The sequence below is a fragment of the Pelodiscus sinensis genome, chromosome 2 (genome assembly GCF_052426305.1).
Source record: "Pelodiscus sinensis isolate ZL-2025 chromosome 2, ASM5242630v1, whole genome shotgun sequence".
Classification (NCBI taxonomy): domain Eukaryota; kingdom Metazoa; phylum Chordata; order Testudines; family Trionychidae; genus Pelodiscus; species Pelodiscus sinensis.
The window spans coordinates 68,219,357-68,240,515 of record NC_143053.1 but is presented as its reverse complement, the minus strand read 5'-3'; positions in this window follow the sequence as shown (position 1 = coordinate 68,240,515).

The following is a 21,159-nucleotide window of genomic DNA, read 5'->3' as shown; positions in this document are numbered from 1 at the left end:
AAAGGAAATCGAAAGAATGGAGGGCCTTTTCCAATGTTTGTAACTCTCATTCCACAAGGAATAATACCTCTTCTGAAAAAGCTCTTTCAGAAGAGGGTGTGTGGATGCTCTACTGCTGCTATGCCAAAATAGCTCCTCACCAGGGCCATTCCAAGTTATTCCTCCCCAATGCCTCCTGGGACTCTAAAACGAGATAGCTCATCCACATTAGGGGAGCCTGCCTCCAACTAATTTTGAGGCTTTCCTGTAGTGTGGATTTTCTATATTGAAATAAGCTATTCCGGAAGATACCTTCTGGAATAGCTTTTTCCAAAATAAGCTTGCAATGTAGCTGTACCCGTAGAGTATGTCTACTCTAGAGACTTTACAGCAAAACAGCTGCACTGCTCCTGTACAGTCTGCTAGGTAACCTCTCTCTACACGCCTAGTGTGTAACTATCTCCTGCTCGCATAGCACTGTCCATACTGGCATTCTGTCTATAAAACTTATATAAGCCAGGGGTGTCTTTTTTCATATCCTTGAGCAATAAAAGTGCTAGTGTAGTCATAGCCTTAATGTTTATTGCCAGAATATATATTCTCAAACATGCAACAAAAATCTCCATGCACACTGATGCAAAGGGATTCAATACTAATACAGGTTGAATCTCTTTAGTCCATCACTCTGGTCCAGCAATATCTGTGGTCTAGCATGATTGTAATTATCTGGATATCTTCTTATCATGGGTGTGGCCAACTTTCTCTCAGTCCTGTAATGTTTGTTTACAGATACCAGTCCTGGCTGTCAGAGTTCTGTGCTGTTATTTAGCTCTAATTTACCCCTAAATATCCTCTAGGAGCCCAGTAAGCAGCGGAAGTGTTGGTTAATCAGCTAGACAATATTGACCTCTTGTAGTCTGGCAAATTCTCTGGTTAGATACTGGTCAGGTCCCAAAGGTGCCAGACTAGAGAGGTTCAACCTGTACTCTGTATTCTGTCTGGATCCATATACATGGCCTGAATACTGCTTCAGATCATTACTGATAAGGTCACTAATGAATGGCATAGAGACTGTGGGCTGTAAAGACTGCTGAAATAGCCTCCACAATAGACGGTAGGCTAGAGAGTACTGTTGTAGTTTGCTAGGTAGATGGGCTATAGTGGGCTGTTACATCCAGAGGATAATAAAAAAACAGCCCAGAGAATGTTTTGAAAAGTCATTATCTTTGAAAAGTTGTGGAGGTCGGGAGAAATCCCGGATGAATGGAAAAAGACAAATGTAGTGCCCATCTTCAAAAAAGGGAAGAAGGATGATCCAGGGAACTATAGTCCTGTCAGTCTTACCTTGGTTCCTGGAAAAATCATGGAAGGGATCCTTAAGGAATCTATTTTGAGGCACTTGGAAGAGAGGAAAGTGATTAGGAATAGTCAGCATGGATTCACAAAGGGAAAGTCATGCCTGACCAATCTGATTAGCTTCTATGATGAGGTAACTGGCTCTGTGGACGTGGGAAAGTCAGTGGATGTGATATACCTTGACTTTAGCAAGGCTTTTGATACGGTCTCCCACAATATTCTTGCCAGCAAGTTAAGGGAATGTGGATTGGATAAATGGACAGTAAGATAGATAGAAAGATGGCTAGAAGGCCGGGCCCAGCAGGCAATGATCAACGGCTCGATGTCAGGATGGCGGTTGGTTTCTAGCGGAGTGCCCCAAGGTTCGGTTCTAGGACCGGTTTTGTTCAATATCTTTATTGATGAGGGGATGGATTGCATCCTCAGCAAGTCTGCAAATGATACTAAGCTAAGGGGAGAAGTAGATACACTTGAGTGCAGAGATAGGGTCCAGAGTTACTTAGACAAATTGGAGGATTGGGCCACAAGATATCTGATGAGGTTCAACAAGGACAAGTACAGAGTCCTGCACTTGGGATGGAAGAATCCCAAACATTGTTACAGGCTGGAGACCAACCAGCTAAGTATTAGTTCTGCAGAAAAGGACCTGGGGGTCACAGTGGATGAGAAGCTGGATACGAGTCAATAGTGTTCCCTTGTAGCCAGGAAGGCTAATGGCATATTAGGTTGCATTAAGAGGAGCATTGCCAGCAGATCCAGAGATGTCATTATTCCCCTTTATTTGGCTCTGGTGAGGCCACATCTGGAATATTGTGTCCAGTTCTGGGCCCCCCACTACAAAAAGGATGTGGACGCATTGGAGAGGAGGGCAACCAAAATGATTAGGGGGCTAAAGCATATGACCTATGAGGAGAGGCTGAGGGAGTTGGGTCTGTTTAGTCTACAGAAGCGAAGAGTGAGGGGGGATTTGATAGCAGCCTTCAACTTCCTGAAGGAAGGTTCCAAAGAGGATGGAGAAAGGCTGTTCTCAGTAGTGATGGATGGCAGAACAAGGAGCAATGGTCTCAAGTTGTGGTGGGAGAGGTCCAGGTTGGATATTGGGAAAAACTATTTCACTAGGAGTGTAGTTAAGCACTGGAATGGGTTATCTAGGGAAGTAGTGGAGTCTCCATCCCTAGAGGTGTTTAAGTCTCGGTTTGACAAACCCTGGCCGGGTTGATTTAGTTGGGATTGGTCCTGCCTAGAGCAGGGGGCTGGACTTGATGACCTTCTGAGGTCTCTTCCAGCTCTATGGTTCTATGACTTCTGCTGTGAGTGTAAAAGCTCCCCAGCAGCTCCAGGAATATGAAGAGGGCAAAGGTGGCTTAGAGAAACCTTGAACACTCTTCTACAATCCTTGTTCCTGTCTCAAGAACAGACAGGTACATCATCCGAACTACTTTGTGTATAAGAGTTTTGATAACACTATTTATTTCTACTAAAGAAATAAAGTTAAAAGTTAAAGAAATAGAGTTAGTATTGCTAAAGTTAAAAGCAGAAATCACATAGGGTATGTCTATACTACCACCCTAGTTCGAACTAGGGTGGTTAATGTAGTCAATCGAAGTTGCAAATGAAGCCCGGGATTTAAATATCCCGGGCTTCATTTGCATCTTGCCGAGCGCCGCCATTTTTAAATCCCCGGTAGTTCGGACTCCGTGCCCGCGGCTACGCACGGCACGGAGTAGGTAGTTCGAATTAGGCTTTCTAATTCGAACTACTGGTACACCTCGTTCCACGAGGAATAATGGTAGTTCGAATTAGAAAGCCTAATTCGAACTACCTACTCCGTGCCGCGTGTAGCCGTGGGCACGGAGTCCGAACTACCGGGGATTTAAAAATGCCGGCGCCCGGCAAGATGCAAATGAAGCCCGGGATATTTAAATCCCGGGCTTCATTTGCAACTTCGATTGACTACATTAACCACCCTAGTTCGAACTATATTGTAGTGTAGACATACCCATACTGTGTGTCTGTCTGTTATTCTATAAATGCCTAAAAAATACATCCTTCTTAGACAGTGTCATCTTTTAAAATATGCCAAATAAATGGCTAGGAAGTGTGCTATAGATATTACCATTTTATAACTGGTCTTTGTGGTTTATCAATTGTGCATTACAATTCTTTTAAGCCAACACTAGAGGTCAATATAAACCTACAATTTGAATGTTGAACTTCAAATACCTTTCCAGTTTTATATTTGTTCGGAGGCTACTCAGGAAAACTGCAGTATCCTTTCATGAAAACTAAAAACTCTAGGATCTGTTTATCTATTGTGGGTATGTGTTTGGCTTAAGAGAAAAAGAAGTCTCAGATATGGAATGTCAAAATGAAAAAAATGTCAAGCAGATAAAAATGTTCTGCAATGTTCATGTAAGGACTGAATACACTATAAGGGTTCTACAGAACCTATATTTCACACCTTTTCTTCAATCTGTTACTTATACTCTCTAGACCAGTTCTTCTATTTGTTTTCCTGATGTTTTGAGTTAGGGTGAATTTATCATACTAGCATTTTTATTAAAAAAAATCCTGATTTACTATATAGAACTGACATTTTTGGTATGGTTAGGACTTTATACATTTTTCACATTTATTTATATTACAGTGATGCCCAGATCCCTCTATATGGTCCCCACTGTGCTTTGTCATGGGTTTTACATTTCAAATTACTTTTACAGTTATGGATCATGAAAATGTTTGCTCTCTCTTTTTTGCTCTTTCTCTTGCTCTTCCCCCTTCATAAATAGGTTCTGTACAAAGCAGCACTCCTATTTTCACTGTATATTGATAATTTTCCAAATGTGGGGAGAACGAATTTAGAGGTTTGGAAAAATATGATATGTGGGGAACTAGAGTTCTGGCCAGAACTGGGCAGAAGGTGGAAATGTTATTTCATAAAATACTGAGCTTTCAAAATTTGGCTCAGTTTTGAATCAGAAGGAATTGTAAACATTTCAAAGTTCTCTGTGAAAGAAAATTGAACGTATATAATAATTATATAACATTTTCACAAACAGTACATTCTGACTGTTAAAAATATTGTTCTAATTAAAGCTGACAAATCACAGGATTTTCATATTATGGAAAAATGTATGTTTTCAAAACTTGCTTTTGCTCTGAATCAGATCATATCCACATTTTTCAAAATTTCCCATAAATCAAAAATCCTTAAAAAAAACCAAACCTGTTTCTAAAACCAAATCTGCTTCTTGAAAACCTGGTAGCTTTTGACTGAACATGACAAAATGTCCCTTTCATTCAGCAGCTGCTGGAACACCCTGGATCTGTGGGTCTTGGATGTCAGGTGTCTTGGGAAGTCTAGCAGTCAGCATGGCTGGGCTGTCCCAGCATGGCTGCAAACCTTGGAAGACCAGGTTCCCCATCAGCCCAATGAGATGGTAGATTTCCCATGGATTTGCTTAGATTCCCTCAACATTCATTGAACAAGAGCTGCTCACATGAAACATTTTGAATTCAGCAAGTCAGCATTTTCCAGCAAAAAAATTTTATTGGAAATTTCCAACCAGCTCTAATTATAATATGATATAATGCAAAATAAAAGTGTCAGAATGAAGAATTAAGAACAGCACATTTCCATGCAGGATTAAGACAGATTTAGTAAAATGTATATAACCTGGATCCATAGAATTTGTGCCACTTAAAATAATTCTAAGGAATGGGAATGCATAGTAGTGATTGCACCAAACAATCTTTGGAAGATATGAAAGTAATTGCTGTGTCTTTAAAAATATATTTAATCTGAATATAATGATTAAATATAACTAAAATTCTCTAGTCATAATTATATTGTTATGACACAATGTCACTTTAGGACAAATATAAGGTTGTATGACTTAACTAGGTATTTCGCTACTTTAAAATATTTCTATTATGTGCAACCTTAATACAGAATTTCTTGAGTTTGTCACACTTGATTTTAGGATCATTACAACTTCGCTTTAATGTTTTATTTTAAAATTCTTAGTATTCACCTTAACATAATTTTTAACTTGGAATATATTGTAAGTTTGGGAAGGATTGAGCAGAGAATAAATAATTTTGGACTATTTTATCTTTAACTACTACACGTTGAACCTCTCTAGTCCAGCACTCCTGGGACCTGACTGATGCTGAATCAGAGAATATGCCGGACCACGGGAGGTCAATATGGTCTAGCAACATTACCAACATTTTATCTGCTTACTGGGCTCTTAAAAGACATTTAGGGATAAATTAGAGCTAAATAACAGCACAGAACATTGAAAGCCAGGATTGGTGGCTGCAAACAAACTTTATGGGACTGCAGGAAACTTGGCCCCACCCATGATAAGGTGATGTCAGCTAACGAAAATCATTCCAGACCACAGATGTTGCCAGACCAGAGAGTGCCAGACTAGAGAGGTTCAACCTGTATTCTAAACACAAAGACCCAAGCTCATCTTTCTCCCCCTGATTTAACACTACTGTATAGCTCTCAAGAGATCATAACTCGTGCTTAGCTCCCTTAAGGTATAGCTTGTGGTAAAAAACAGCTTTCCACTGACAAGTAGATAGATACTCACTGTTTGCTCACCTTCTGATGCATAGATTCCTTAAAGGCATTGGGAATCTCTTCCTGCATGTGACATATCCTAGTTCAGCCTAGGATATTAATCTAATTCTGAGGGCTTTGACTGGGACTTCTTTTGAGTCTACAGCAACTTGCTCTCTCTCATACACCAGTCCATGAAGACAGCATTTCTAATTGGCACATAGGAGAAATAGCGACCCTGAGGGCACACCCACTGTTCATGACTTTTTTAAACGGTCTCTCTACAGCCGCGTCTCACACGCCACTCCTCCACTGCTTTTCCCTCGGTGGTCGCAGTGTGCTCTGATTGCCTTTGTGGATGCCACAACGCTCAAATCATGGGGCCAGAGCTGCTGGAAAGCAGTGCTAGGATCATGGGCCTCGTGCTGTGCCTCATGGCACAATACTTCCAAACTGCCTGCATGTTGCTCCCGCAAGACAAGGACAAGGATTAGCAGGGTGATCCCCAGCTTGTACCACATGCAAGAAGCCTGTCTCCTGCTGCCAGAACTTTTAAGCACTGCAAGAGAAGGACAGAAGTGGAGACTCCAGGTGTGGCCAGAGTAGTCACTTCCGTGGCAGCAATAGGCATCCAGAGGCCAATTATTTCCAAATAGTGGCACCAGCACGTCCTCACTATTACTATTTCAAAATTACTATTTTGAAATTAGCATTATCCCACGGGAAAAGCAGGAGTACAGATTTTGAAATAAGTTCCTCATTCTTTTAAAATTTTAGAATTTTAAATTTTAAAATAATGGGCATGGTAGTGTGGATGCTCCACTTATAAATTCAACCTTAGGGGGGTTATTCTGAAATAAAGCTCTAGTGTAGACCAGGGCTCAGGTGGCATGTTTCAAAGAGTGACTATGAATTATAGCAGGGCTACTCAACACGCTGTCTGTGGGCCTCATGTGGCCCATGGCCCATTTGTTTGCAGCCCGCGGTGTGGTTTGGATTTACGCAGGGCTCAACATGGGTGGGATCCTTTGAACATGGCCTCCACTGGGAACATGCTCCACAACGGCAAGGCATCTCCAAGGCTATGTCAAGACTGCAGAATTCTTGTGCAAGAAGTTTTTGCAGAAGAGCGTGTCCACACTGCAAAAGCGCATCGAAAAAGCAAAAGAGAGCATCCAGATTACATGGACACTCTCTCAAAAGGAAACTCTGATTGCTATTTACAGAATGGCTATCAGGGCAACTGTGCTTTTTTTGATTGCCTTTTTGTGCACAAAACCCCTGTTCCCTGTCCACATAATAATTTCTACAGAATTATTCCTTGTAGAAAGAGGAATACCTATTGCACAAAAACCCCTCTTCTCTTTTGATTTTTTTGCACAAAAATGCGCTTGAAGTATGGACGCGCATTAAGTTTTTGCAGAAAATCTCTGTAGTGTAGACATAGCCTCAGGCAGGGTGAATATTTAAAAGTTCAAGCAGATGGGCTGGCTGGAACAGACAGGTACAGGGGTGTTGGCGTTCCTAGCCCCAAGGGAGGTGGTGCGGGAGCGCTGGGGCATTGTGGGAAGTGCTTTGTATTCATGCCCGTCAGTGTGAAAGAAGCTATTTGCATATATATATGCAACTACACTTAAACAGCGGCCATTGGCATGTGCTGTGAGAATCATTGTGGCCCCAGGGGTTCCAAAGTTGAGTAGCCCCGAATTACAGTTTTCATTTTCTTCACATTATATAATAGAAACAAAGCCTTGCAAGTATTATGTTTTAGGGCAGGTAGGGCAGACATTTTAATCTGATTACTCTCACCTGCTCAATGTAATGTTCTTGTCAAGTCTTAGTGTAAGCTCTGTACATTAATGTTTTATGAAATTCTCACATTTTCCATAGATAATTGTCTCAAGCTTTTTGCATTGTAATACACTAATAATGTTACTAAACGCTTGTGAAGTTTAAACTTGCTAATAGTCAAACAAAATATTTAAGTATCTATAGACTAAACTGCAAAAATTAGCAACACGAGCAAATTACCTTTGGTTTGTTTTTCTTCTGAGCACCAACAGCTGGAAAGAAACAATTTCTTATGAATCTGACTAATACAACATAAATGTCAGAATGTTCCAGTATCCGAACAGAAAATATATACAATGAAAAGGGATACATAGTATTTTGCTTGCCACTGTATTTAAATACTTTGCTTATTAAAGATCATTTATGTAGGGCAATGTTTCTCAGACTCGAACAACAACATCTTCTAAGGTAAGAATGGGGTAAGTGAAGATTCCCTTGACATACCTCCATAAATAGTATATACCAGTTACCCAAGATGCTGCCAGCCCAAAGCTCAGAGTAACTGTGCTCTTTGTGAGGTGGTCCCAGGAACAAATCAAAGGGAGACACTGCACATCTGTCTGATTAAAGATTGGCACAAATCAAATCCAAACTTACTATTTTATTAGCTCTCAAGCACACACAAATATGCAGAAAGGTTAAAGTACCCCAAACAATAGTTATCCATGGTCTGGAGAGGTCTTGACTGGTCAAATCACAAGGTTAAAGTGGCCAGCTATCCACTTCTCACTGGGGATTTCAAGAGCTGTCCAAAAAGTCCAATCCAAATCACTCACCTCTGGTCTACACTAGGGGATATATTCGAATTAAGATACGTAATTCAGCTACTTAATTGCGCAGCTTAAGTCGAAGTATCTTAACTCAAATTTTGGTGCCGTTCATACCGTGCAGGAAGTTGAAAGGAGCACACTCTCCCTTTGACTTACCTTACCCCTCGTAGAAGCAGGACTACCAGCATCGACTGGAGCACTCTCTCAGTTTGAATTAGTGTGTCTTCACTAGAAAGATCAACTGCAGCTGTTTTAATCTTATCTGTAGTATAGACCTGGCCTCAGACTTCTCTCCGTTTTATGCTCAAATTGTCTCATAGCTTGTCAATCAACAATAACCACTGAGCAGGCAGTTCAACAAGTAAAAAGTTTCAAGCCATTAGCTATACTGAATATGTTTTGCAAAGCCTGTGGTCTGAAGGGCCCCAATACACGCATGCCAGAAGTCAAATATAGATAGACTTTCTGACTTTCCAAAACTGCATACCTCAGCAGTTTAAAGAAGTAAAACAGGATGCTGCAGATCAGGATCATGCTTAGTTCTTGTTAGAGTTATCAGGTAGCTTCAGAAAAAATACCGGACACACTTGATTCGGGGGGAAGAGGGGGGAGGGAGAGGACCGTCTAGGAGGGGAGCAGGGCTGGCCGGGGGAGGGGTCGGGGGCAGCAGGGATGGCTTGGGGAGATTGGCGGGTGGCCAGCGGGAAGCAGGGATGGGAGGGGGGAGGGGGTTGGGGGAAGCGGAGCTGGCCGGAGGAGATCAGGAGGAGGAAAACTGGCCAGCAGGAAGCAGGGCTGGGCAGGAGGGGCTAGGAGGAGCGAGGGAGAGAGAATCGGCCAGCAGGGAGCAGGACTGACCCGGGCACATGCAGATCCCAGGGCGCTGCCTGTCCCACGCACAGTCCCGGCAAAGCATGAGCTAAATCCGGCTATGGCTTCACAATGCACTTGAACAGTACTCAGGAGCATGGACAGGGCTTCTCCTCCTCCCCAGAGCATCACTCCTACATCAGATGCAACCAGAGGCTCCCAGCCCGATCACGCCCCGCCTCCCAGCCAGTCCTTCTGCCCCCACCAGGCTTCCAGAACATACCGGATATTGCACATGTCCGATATTTTCTGAATTTTTTTACTGGACAGAGGGCCCAAAAACTGGACAGTCCGGTTGAATATCAGTCACCTGGCAATCCTAGTTCTTGTTGTCATTCCCCTTCTCTTTCAGCCTGCCTAGTTATGGTAAATCTGCTACAAAGACCTTACGCATGCTCTTGGCAATAGGCATAATAATTGACATTCCAGTAGTGCTGTGGCCTAGGCATTCTGCTGCATTGCCAATGTCTCCCCCAACACCAGAGGAGGCCTAAATATTTGAACTGAGCCTTACAGAAGAATACTGTATACAAGAGACAATTCTATTTATTTCAACAGCACTATTCAATGTGTGTTTTTAAGATTCAATTGTAAGTATGTGAAAAAACGCATAAAGAACATAAAGACTAAACCTGTTAGCATTGAACTAAATACAGGAGCAAATCCTCCACTGGTATATTAAGATAAGTTATCTAGATTGAGAACTCTGGTTTCCTTTAGTGCAGAGGTGGGGAACCATTTTGGGGCCAGGGGCTGCTGATCCACAGAAAAATCTGTCAGGAGCTGCAAAAAAACACATACACCCCAAGCCCACAAACAAACAAACAAAACAAAACCCTCACTGATATGACCCCTGCCTGAGAAGCAGAAAAACATTCCCCACACCAGAACCTATGGAGATGCAGCCCCAGACCAGTAGATTTTGTGTGCTCCAGCCCTGCAGTGGGATAGTGGAGGAGGACTAGAGCACCAATATAGGTTCCTCAATGCTGGGGGGGGAGGGGGAGGAGAGCCTTGAACCTCGGGGGCTGCTCCAGGCAAAGTCAGGGGCTGCATATGGCCCCCTTAGGTTTTCTACCCCTGCTTTAGTGGTCTTTCAAGCGTAAAAGGAAGTTCTATTATGGAAAAATGACTGTACAAAATAGTACCATTTTACTCAACAAATGTACATCTTGTTTGTACTCAGAGTTTGAGTTGTATGAGTTGTTTAAGGGTAACAAATGTATTCCTTCTATTTGAAATTTAGAGGTACTATTGCTACCCAAAAGAGAGCATGATATATAATTAAATTAACAAAGTCTAATTTTGGGCCTAACTCTGCCATTAGCTGCAATTTTGCAACCCAGTGAAGACAGTGGAGTTTTCACAGGTATGTTTGAGGCCAGATTTTAAATGGATAATGCTTCATTATTAATGGACCAAAAGAATACAACTTGACTTTCAAATCCCAAACTGTTTGCAGGGATGACAGTTCCCAAAAAGTGCAACTGGTTTTGCTTTTTTTTTTTTGGGGGGGGGGGGGGGAGGGTGCACTAAATACATTCAAATGGCTATAAACAGAATTTCTTCAAAGTAATGTCCATAATGTTAGTTTTCAGAGAGTTGCTGCCTTTAATGTTCTCCCTTTAGTATGTCTTTTAACTTCATTTTGTGGATTTAAAATCAGCGGCCTTGGATTATCTGTAAGAGATTGTTTGTATAATCAAAGACTCATAAATTCACCAGGCCCTTAAAATCCATCTACCTGCCAGTCAATGCAAATGACAGCTTTTGGTGATGGCAGTTGTCAATCACAGTCTTTTGGGATCTCTTTGAAAAGAATGCTTGGAGCGTGGATTGAAAAATTTGCAATGGAATAGTTTTCCATTAGAAAATGATCATTCAATGGAACCAGAAACATTTTGTGGGACTATATTAGGGCATGTCTAGACTAGGAAATTATTTTGAAATAACTCCTGAACTATTTCGAAATAGAATGTCCACACTGCAGTGAAGCCTCGAAATTAGTCAGGCACAGGCTTCCTTAATGTGGATGCACAACCTCGACTTAGAGCCCCAGGAAGCACTGGGGAGTAATCACTTTGAATAACTCTGGGGAGTAGTTATTTCTAAATAGCAGCAGGGGTGTGTTTATACTGCCACTATTTCAAAATAACTATTTCAAAACAAGCATTAATCTTCTTGGAAAGCAGGAGTTATTATTTCAAAATAACTAGCCCCTTATTTCAAAATAACAGGCTTGGTAGTATGGACGCTCTGTTTGTTATTTTGAAGAAAGGCTGATGAAGAGACAGGATATTTAACTTCCAGGCTTCCACACTGGCTTGCTTCTGGTTGCCAAACTTTTGGCTTGTTACCAGGCTCCATGACTCCTTGGCCAACTGGCAGGTGGACACCAAAATAAAGTGTTTTCTTTCATCAGAAATGTGCAGTGTTTTCATTTTGTTCTGTCATGAAATGAAACAAAAGACATGTTAGGGGAAATCTTTCGAACTACAAGGATAGTTAAGCTGTGTTATACATTTCTAAGGGGGAGCTGTGGAATTTCAGTTACTGGAAGGTTTAAACACCTGTCTGGTACATTTGGTCCTGTCTCAGTGAAGGGGCCTGGACAAGATGATTTCTTGAGGTTCCTTCCAGCCTGACATTTCTATGAACCTATATATAACATGTTAACAAAATGGAAATTATTTTCTGGCCAGATCTGAATGATTGTAGCCATTTTAAAATGAGTTTGCTACAAGGCCAGGTTTTGTAGTTGACTTAACAGTAGCTTGTGAACAATTGTTCTGCAGGCCACAAACAGAAATAAGTGTGTCAGGACAGATGTCTGATCTCCGTCCATTTTTCTGAGGAGATCAAAGCCCATATAGACTAACACTCTGTATCATGTTCTGGTTTTAACTTTGACTGCTTAGGAATTAACAAACTTGGAGATAGTAGAAGGGTTTCAGTTAAGCAGAGGTTTATAAATTGTCTTCCCCAAAAAGGGGAGATTAGAGAATGAGTGGTAATACACTGGATCATTGTTACCCACCTTTGTTTTACCCTCTCAAATAATGCTAATAGATTGGTGAGGCATAACTTCCCTTCATAAAAGCCTTGTTGACTTTTCTCCAACAAAAGTATGTTCATCTCTGTGTCTTGTAGTTCTGTTCTTTGCTGCAATCTACATCTACATATAGCTAGCTACATAGATGAGGGATTTGAAAAGTTCATACTTCTGAGAGCTATAGTTAAATCATTCTAAAGCCTGGTATTTCAATGTAAGAATTCTTTAGTCAGCCCAGCTAATACCTTTTGAGGAGGGAAGAGATTAACTACAAAATTGAAAAAATCCCTTCTGTCACTATGGCAACTGTCTACACTATGGTGCTATAGTAGCAGAGCACCAATACTGTAGCTGTGCTGCTATTGTGACTGTAATTGAGTCAAGCCAAAAGAATATTTAGGCTTTATCTGAAGCTGGAGTAGGTAGCAATATTGGCTGCCTCTTCCATTCTGGTCAGGACATCTTTCAGGATTAAGAACAACAGCAGTCTGGAGTAGCTAGCTTCCAGGTGGCTATTGTGACTCACTTCAGGACCAGCATGGCCTCCTTCATGAATGTGTTCTTAGAGGCAAGAATACTGCTTTTTTTATACAAAAGTTCTGGAGTTATTGCTGGTCATCCCAAGGCCTCATCACAACACCAAGCTTCTTTGCTCACAGACCTGTTCCAAAAACTCAGTCTACATATGGGCTGCGTCTAGACTGGCAAGTTTTTCCGCAAAAGCAGTTGATTTTGCAGAAAAACTTGCCAGCTGTCTATACTGGCCGCTTGAATTTGTGCAAGAACACCGACGATCTAATGTAAGATTGTCAGTGTTCTTCCGCAAATACTATGGTGCTCCCGTTCGGGCAAAAGCCCTTTTCTGGAAATGCTTTTGCACAAAAGGGCCAGTGTAGACAGCTGAAAACTGTTTTGTGCAAAAAAGCCCCAATGGCAAAAACGGCGATAGGGGCTTTCTTGCGCAAAACCGCGTCTAGATTGGCACGGACGCTTTTCCGCAAAAAGTGCTTTTGCGGAAAAGCGTCCATGCCAATCTAGACGCTCTTTTCCGCAAATGCTTTTAACGGAAAAACTTTTCTGTTAAAAACATTTGTGGAAAATCATGCCAGTCTAGACATAGCCATGGAGAATATATAGTTAGGGTAACAGGCATAAAGAGCTTTCACATCTTTGTCACCCCTCTCTCCTCAGGAGAAGCATCTTCAAAAGAAAAAATAGTGCATCTGAAATGTTAAATACTAGTGCTTGATTCCCGAAATAGGAAGGAAACTGAGTAGGAAAAGTTCTTCTACCAGAGCTAGGTCCATGTTGATGACTCTGGTTTCAGGAAGACCTCAGATTCAAAAGTTGCTTGACTGGATGAATGGTAGGCTAGGAGCACTTCTGGTCAACTAATGCAATTTTGATAATTTGTCTCACTGTACACTATGAACCAAGCCCTCGAGCAGCTACATCTAGTACGGCTACTAAGAATCTTGGGATACATCTCTAGAAACAACATCTGGTTCATGCCTGCACAGTGCAATCAGTGCAACTGCATCAGGTTAGGTCTGAGGCTTGAGTGGCAATGCAGTGTGGATATCAAGCACAAGCTTAGAAAGAATAAGTCTGGAGGTGCAAGGCCAACACATCCAGTTTCACTGCAGTGTAGATGCATCGAGAGCAGCTTGCTCCAGCGAGGACTCCCAGGTTTTCTAAGCTCCTTGGCTCCCTAGTGCTGGACTCCCTTGAGTCTGGGAAACTCCTCAGGGAGTCCACAGGAGTCAACAGCATTTCTGCTTTGTTTTAGAAAAAAATTAAATGTATGTTTAAGGGTTTTTTTGTTTTAGAATGAACACTTCAAAATTTCCTCCGGAAAGTGCTTCTGAAGTTTCTTTCTTCTTTTTTTTTTTGTTCCAATGTATAATGAAAACATTTTGGAAATGTCAAAACTAGCTCTTGTAACAGGTTAATGTAAAAATGACCCTCTCTGTCATTTCCCTCCGGGTGTTGTGGTATCTTATTAATGCATGCACATTAACAAACACAAGGTAATGAACAAGAGGAAGAAAAATTTCAACTACTCATACACATTTCTTGATTGTAAATTAAGTCAAGACCCTCAGGAAAAAGCTCTGGGGAGTCAATGTGAATAGCTTAATAAAAAAAATCTGCTCAATATGTGGCAGTAAATAAAAAAGCTAACAAAATGTCAAGATCCATAAAGAATTAAATAGGAAACACAGAGACTGTTATAATTAATGCCACTATAAAAAAAAGATGCTGAACTAATTGGGATCCTCCCCTTTTCAAAAATATATAGCAGAAAGGGTCTAAAAACTGCCATAGAGATGTAGCCATGTTAGTCTGGGGTAGCTGAAGCAAAATGCAGGACAAAGTAGCACTTTAAAGACTAACAAGATGGTTTATTAGATGATGAGCTTTCGTGGGCCAGACCCACTTCCTCAGATCAAATAGTGGAAGAAAGTAGTCACAACCATATATACCAAAGGATACAATTAAAAAAAATGAACAAATATGAAAAGGACAAATCACATTGCAGAACAGGAGGCGGATGCAGGGGGGGGGGGGGGAGGAAGGAAGGTAAGTGTCTGTGAATTGATGATATTCGAGGTAGGGAGAGTGGGATGTTTGTGAGTTAATGGTATTAGAGGTGATAATTGGGGAAACTATCTTGGTAATGGGTGAGATAGTTCAAATGTTTGTTGAGTCCTTTTTGGAAAGTGTCAAATTTTAACATGAATGACAGTTCAGAGGATTCTCTTTCAAGTGCAGATGTAAAAGGTCTTTGAAGCAGAATGCAGGTGGTTAAGTCATTGAGAGAGTGTCCTTTCTGGTTAAAATGGCAAGAAACTGTTTTCTCTTTGTGATCTTGTCTGATATCTGTTTTGTGGGCATTAATCCTTTGGCGAAGTGTCTGAGATGTTTGTCCAATGTACATAGCAGTCGGACACTTTCGGCACATGATAGCATAGATTATACTTCTGGATGCGCAGGAATATGTGTTCTTGATCTTATAACTCACTTGGTTAGGTCCAATAATGGTATCAGCAGAATGAATATGTGGACAAAGCTGGCAACGGGGTTTGTTGCAAGGGAAGGTACCAGGGTTGGTATTAGTGTGGTATGTCCTGTGGTGGTTGGTAAGAATCATCTTGAGGTTAGGTGGTTGTCTATAGGAGACTATGGGTCTGTCTCCCAGAGCCTCTTTGAGTATGGTATCCTGTTCTAATATAGGCTGTAGTTTATTGATAATGTGTTGGACAGGTTTAAGTTGGGGGTTGTAGGTGATGACAAGTGGTGTTCTATTGTTGGTTTTCTTGGGTCTGTCTTGAAGTAGATGGTTTCTAGGTATTCGTCTGGCTCTTTCAATTTGCTTTTTTATTTCTCTGATAAAGGAATGTACTCTGATAAAGGTGTACCGGTAGTTCGGAATAGGAATCCTAGTTCAAACTACCTAGTTCGAGCCCCGTGTAGCCGCGCTGCACGGGGTTCGAACCAGCGGGGTTTTAAAAATGGCGGCTCCCCGCTTATGCAAATGAAGCCCGGGAAATTCAAATCCCGGGCTTCATTTGCAAGTGCGGTATGCCTACATTACCCTCCTAGTTCGAACTAGGAGGGTAGTGTAGACATACCCTTAGTTATTCAGATGTATATGAGTAGTGTAGAGCTGCCCCTTAGGCTCCTAAGTGCTGAACACAGGGACTTTTGAAAACTTTACCCATTGTCTCTGCTGATATTCAAATGTGGGTTTCTCCAAAAACTCGCTGAGCTATCGGGAGTGGGAGAAGGAAGCACATTGCATTCTTCTCCAGTTCTGTTTTGTGCAGAGCCCAGTCTGGTAGACAGTAAGGTAACTGCTGAACATGTTAAATGGATCAGGCCCTGCCAGTGAAAGAACACTGAGTTTGTGAATCCTGCCAGGTCTTAGATATGCGCTAGGTGCCAAGCAGCAGGATTCAATGACTGTCTACATGTTCACCAGGAGAAAGTTAGGGGACTTTACTAGGCACCTACTATGTGAACTGACATCCAAGAATCTCATTGATAATCTATATTTTGGATTTAAGTACCTAAACTCCCATAGTGGATCTAGCCTTTGGAGTACATTCTTTGTAACTAAAAAGGAATTCAGCAACAACAACAACAACAACAACAAAAAAACACTTATTATTTTTTCCTCCTGATGGAAAGAATCCAGGTCAGGTTGAAAGGGGCACCATACTAAAAAGATTCAGACTAATTTTAAACATAGGATTTGAATCATGACACATTATTAAGAGAGAGATATTGTAAATCTGAAGGGATCCCAACGGAGCTTTTGGCAAGTATCACAGCAGCACTCTGTCTTGTGGGTGATAAATTTGTCTAATAAATTGCTGTAGCCTAAGAGCATCATCACCACCAAACAGAAAAGAGGCCTCTGAGTATGATAGCTCAGATGATGCGTTAACAACTGATGGCTGCATTTAATTCTCTTTCAGCAGAGTACTAATAAGCATCTGTTCTCAATTACCTTATCAGCGAGTGACTGGATGTTGTCATTTACCACTTTCCCCCCAAAAGGAATAAAACTCCTCAGTGTTTGACTTGTTTTTGTCCTCACTACATACTAGGGTTGCTTAGGAGTCTCCTGGAATCAGAATCAATCTCACGGTTGCTTTCAAAAGCAATTTGGGAGATTTTAATAGGCTGCTAAAGGTGCAGCTGGCTGTGCATCAGGGCAAAGTCAGGCTCCCTGCCTGCCCTATCGCCATGCAGCTCTGGAAGCAGCCAGTATGTCCGTCTCTTAGGCATAGAAGTAGCCAAGGGGCTTCTTTGCACTGCCCCTGCCCTGAGGGTTGACTCTGCAGCTCCCATTGACAGGGAACAGTGGCAGTCAGGCAGGGGTAGCGCAAAGAGCAGTCTGGCTGCCCCTGAGTCTAGGAGCTAGAGGGACATGCTACAGCTTCTGGGAGCCACTTGAGGTACACAGTGAAAGCCTTCACGCCTGCCTGCACCTCTATGCCCTACCCTACCCCTAAGCACCCTCCTGCACACAAACTCCCTCCCAGAGCCCATATCCCAGAGCCACTTCGGCACCCTCAATCCTCTGTTCTAAGCCTTGCCAACTCCAACCCCCTCAGCACCATGCCCCAGCCCATAGTTTGCACCCCCTCCTACCCCCCCAGCACCCTCCCCCAAATCAGTTAAAGTGAGTGAGGGTGGAGGAGCGGGAGTGATAGAGAGCAGGGGGGATTAAGCAATTAGGGGTGGGGAACAGGGTAAGGGTGTTTGTGTGATTAGACTCTTGGCAAACTGATTACATCAATCTAATCTAATCTAATCTAATCTAATCTAATCTAATCTAATCTAATCTAATCTAATCTAATGGACCAGATGCCATTTACTGCAATGGTGTCCGATTCGGAAGAGTTAGCAACACTGGAGTAAGTCTGGGAGGGAAGTGTGGGTCAAAGGAGCAGCATGTGGTCATGCAGCCCGCTGGAGAGAAGCAGCACTTTTAAGTGGAAAGCACCATGTCTCTCCAGCCACTCATTACACAATTGCCCCCTACTCTATCGGACTTCTCCAGCCCCATTCACCATCATTTGGTGAGCAGGGGCTAGGTGCTGAGCCCTGAGGGGGCACCTGAGGGATGGGGACAAGATGGGGTTGCTGGAGTGGTGCTGAACTAGAGGGCATGCCTGGGGGTCCACTGGAGCCCCTGAGAGTGGGGGGCTGCTAGAGCCCCAGCACTGAGATTGCAGGGGTGGGGATAGGTGCTGCCCGAGTCCATAGGAAGCATGTAGCTGCATAGGGTAGCACAAACAATTTGGTGTCCCAGATTTCATGGTGCTCCTGGCTGCTGCATGTTTTGCATATAGATAGGGACGTCTCTATTTGAAGCCAGCAGGACTATTAACATTTCTGGTTTGAGGATGGGGGAGAGGAAAATCAACTCTCCTACAAGCCATATGGCCACTAGAAGAGAGCTGACCTCAACTGGTTGCCAACACTTCCGTTGTAAATATGCTGAATGACCTGACAGATACACCATGATAATTTAAACTGCTATTCACTATGAAAATAGTGCTATCCTGGGGATTGGGCAATCACACCACTTGTTGAAACTGTTGAGGGCAATAACAGTTCCATTCAGAGTAAGTGATTGACCAGATAAATGCTCTTTTGATGAGTGACAATCAAAAAAAGAAGTAAACCACCACCCAGGCCTGTGCAATGACTGGGCCATCCAATCCAAGGGCTGACTCAGAGGTCTGATAACAATAAAGTGAAGAGATTTGATTGCAGTTGTGTCTCTGGAGTTGGGGAGAGAAGTGGCAGAAACATCACCCAAGTAGGCAGACAAACAAGGCAGCAAGGAAATCCAAGAGACAACCACAGAAACATTGTAGCAATGGGAAGAGAGAAAGATAAACAAACCCTAAAAGCTTTTGGGTAAAATGCTAGCCAGAAAGAGGCTTAATTTCTTTACTCACAGTTCCATTTCTCACTGTTTGATTCCAACTGTATTCACAGAATCAGGACTTGATATCCAAACGTTGTAAATAGGATTGCATAAAATGAATATCTGACTTAATCATCAGTTTCTCCTCCAAATAGTAACAACCTACAAGACCTGAAACACTGGCTAGCTACTTGGGTCAAATGGGTGAAACAATATCTTAGAATTGACTGATTTTTAAAGATGTACAAGTATGATACTCATGATCAGTTATTTAGTTTTCTCATTGACACAGTTGGCCTTTAGCCAGCTGGTTAATAATAATGCAGACCAGATGTTGAATGTCAGCAATTTACATTTCAGTCTCTAAGACATGTTATTTTGAAGGCCAAGACTATTAATTGGGTTAAAAAAAGATCTAGTAGGTTTAAGGAGCATTGGTCCATCGATGGCTGTTAGCCAGGATGATCAGGAATAGTGTCCTTAGCCTTTGTTTGCCAGAGCTGGGAATGGGCAAGAGGAGATGGATCACTTGAGAATTGCCAGTTCTGTTCATTCCCTCTGGGGTACCTGGTATTGGCCACTGCTGGAAGACAGGCTACTGGGCTAAACAGACCTTTGATCTGATCCAGTATGGCCCTTCTTATGTTCTTAATATAATTAAAGACAACAACAGAGAGTGCCTTGATTTTTTACATAAACAGCTGATGGCATTTAAGTATTTTTCAGTCATGGTGTCAAAGTTGTTAACTGTTCAGTTTGCCAATTTACGAGCCTCTGTTCATAAGAAATTTGCTCAGGCTTTTTGGAGAGGTTACACAAGGCACCATGTATTATGCACCAAGATAGATCTAAATTCTGAAACACTTTCTGGATTTCTGGCAGACATTTTACAGATACTTCAAATGAATTTTTAATTGATTGTTATTAAATTAAATATGAAAATGAAAAGTGGGATTAATAATGTAATCCCCATGTCACTTTGTTTTATAATAAATCAGTAACAAAACGCTTTCATGTGCTCTTGCTGCTTTGTATTGTAAGGGAAAACTTAGATAGTGTGCGTAGGTAGCCAAGACAGCAGTAGGTAGCTGGTTGATTCAGTGATATTTTGAAATTATCAGAATATACACTTTACTGTATTTGAAAGGACAAGCAAAACAGTTACAACAATTAAGAGCCAAAGCTTGGAAACATGTATTAGCGATCTTGTTGTGTTCAGCCATGATTAATCCCCTTTAATTCAGATTATAGACTGAGCAACAAAAGGCAAAAAACAAGAACAAAAGTAAAATGCCAAACCACAACATTTGCTTCAGCCCAGGGTTGTGGAAGAGGTCCTTTGGTAACTACTCACACCAAGTCTACCATATGCCCCTTCTTTCTGATTTCACCAGGCTGACTAAATAAAGACTCTCCATATGGGTCTCCTTCTAGGCAGTTAACCCCTTCCCTGCCTACTTAGTGGGAGGCATGTACACTATCACAGCCATCAATAAAACTTCCAGGTGATATGCACTACATTTGGTTCAAGTGTTTGCAGGACAGCAACACTCCCCACCCCACCCCACCAGTACAGTGTGTAACCAGTCTCTGGAGCATCTTGCAAAACTGTCTGTTCTAAGTACGATATTGCTAGTATTTCTACTGAAGCAGAACAAGCCCTAACTGAGAGAGAGGCCCATTCTTTTATGTGTTTTAAGGGGCAGGCCCTTTCCTGTTCACAATCTAAGGGAATGTCTACACTGTGGGTGTTTTGCAGAAGAGGAAATGCAAATGGAATGCTCATTTGCATACCTCACACTCATTTGCATATCTTCTTCCAATCCTTTTTGCGGAAGAGGTTTTTTGCAATAAAAAGCCCTGTGTAGATGGGGCCATGTGTCAGGGGGAAAAAAAAAAACCTTTTGCGCAAGAGCCTGTAAACCTCATTTTTTGAGGAATAAGGGATCTTGTGCAAAAGGGTTTTTTTTTTTCCCCCAACAAATGGCCCCGTCTACATAGGGCTTTTTATCGCAAAAACCTCTTCCGTAAAAAGCATTGGAAGAAGATATGCAAATGAGCTCTCCGTTTGCTTTTCCTCAAAACACCTGGGCTGTGTCTACACTGGCAAGTTATTCCGGAAAATCAGCCGCTTTTCTGGAAAAACTTGCCAGCTGTCTACACTAGCCGCTTGAATTTCCGGAAGAGCACTGACGATCTAATGTAAAATCATCAGTGCTTTTCCGGAAAAACTATGCTGCTCCCGTTCAGGCAAAAG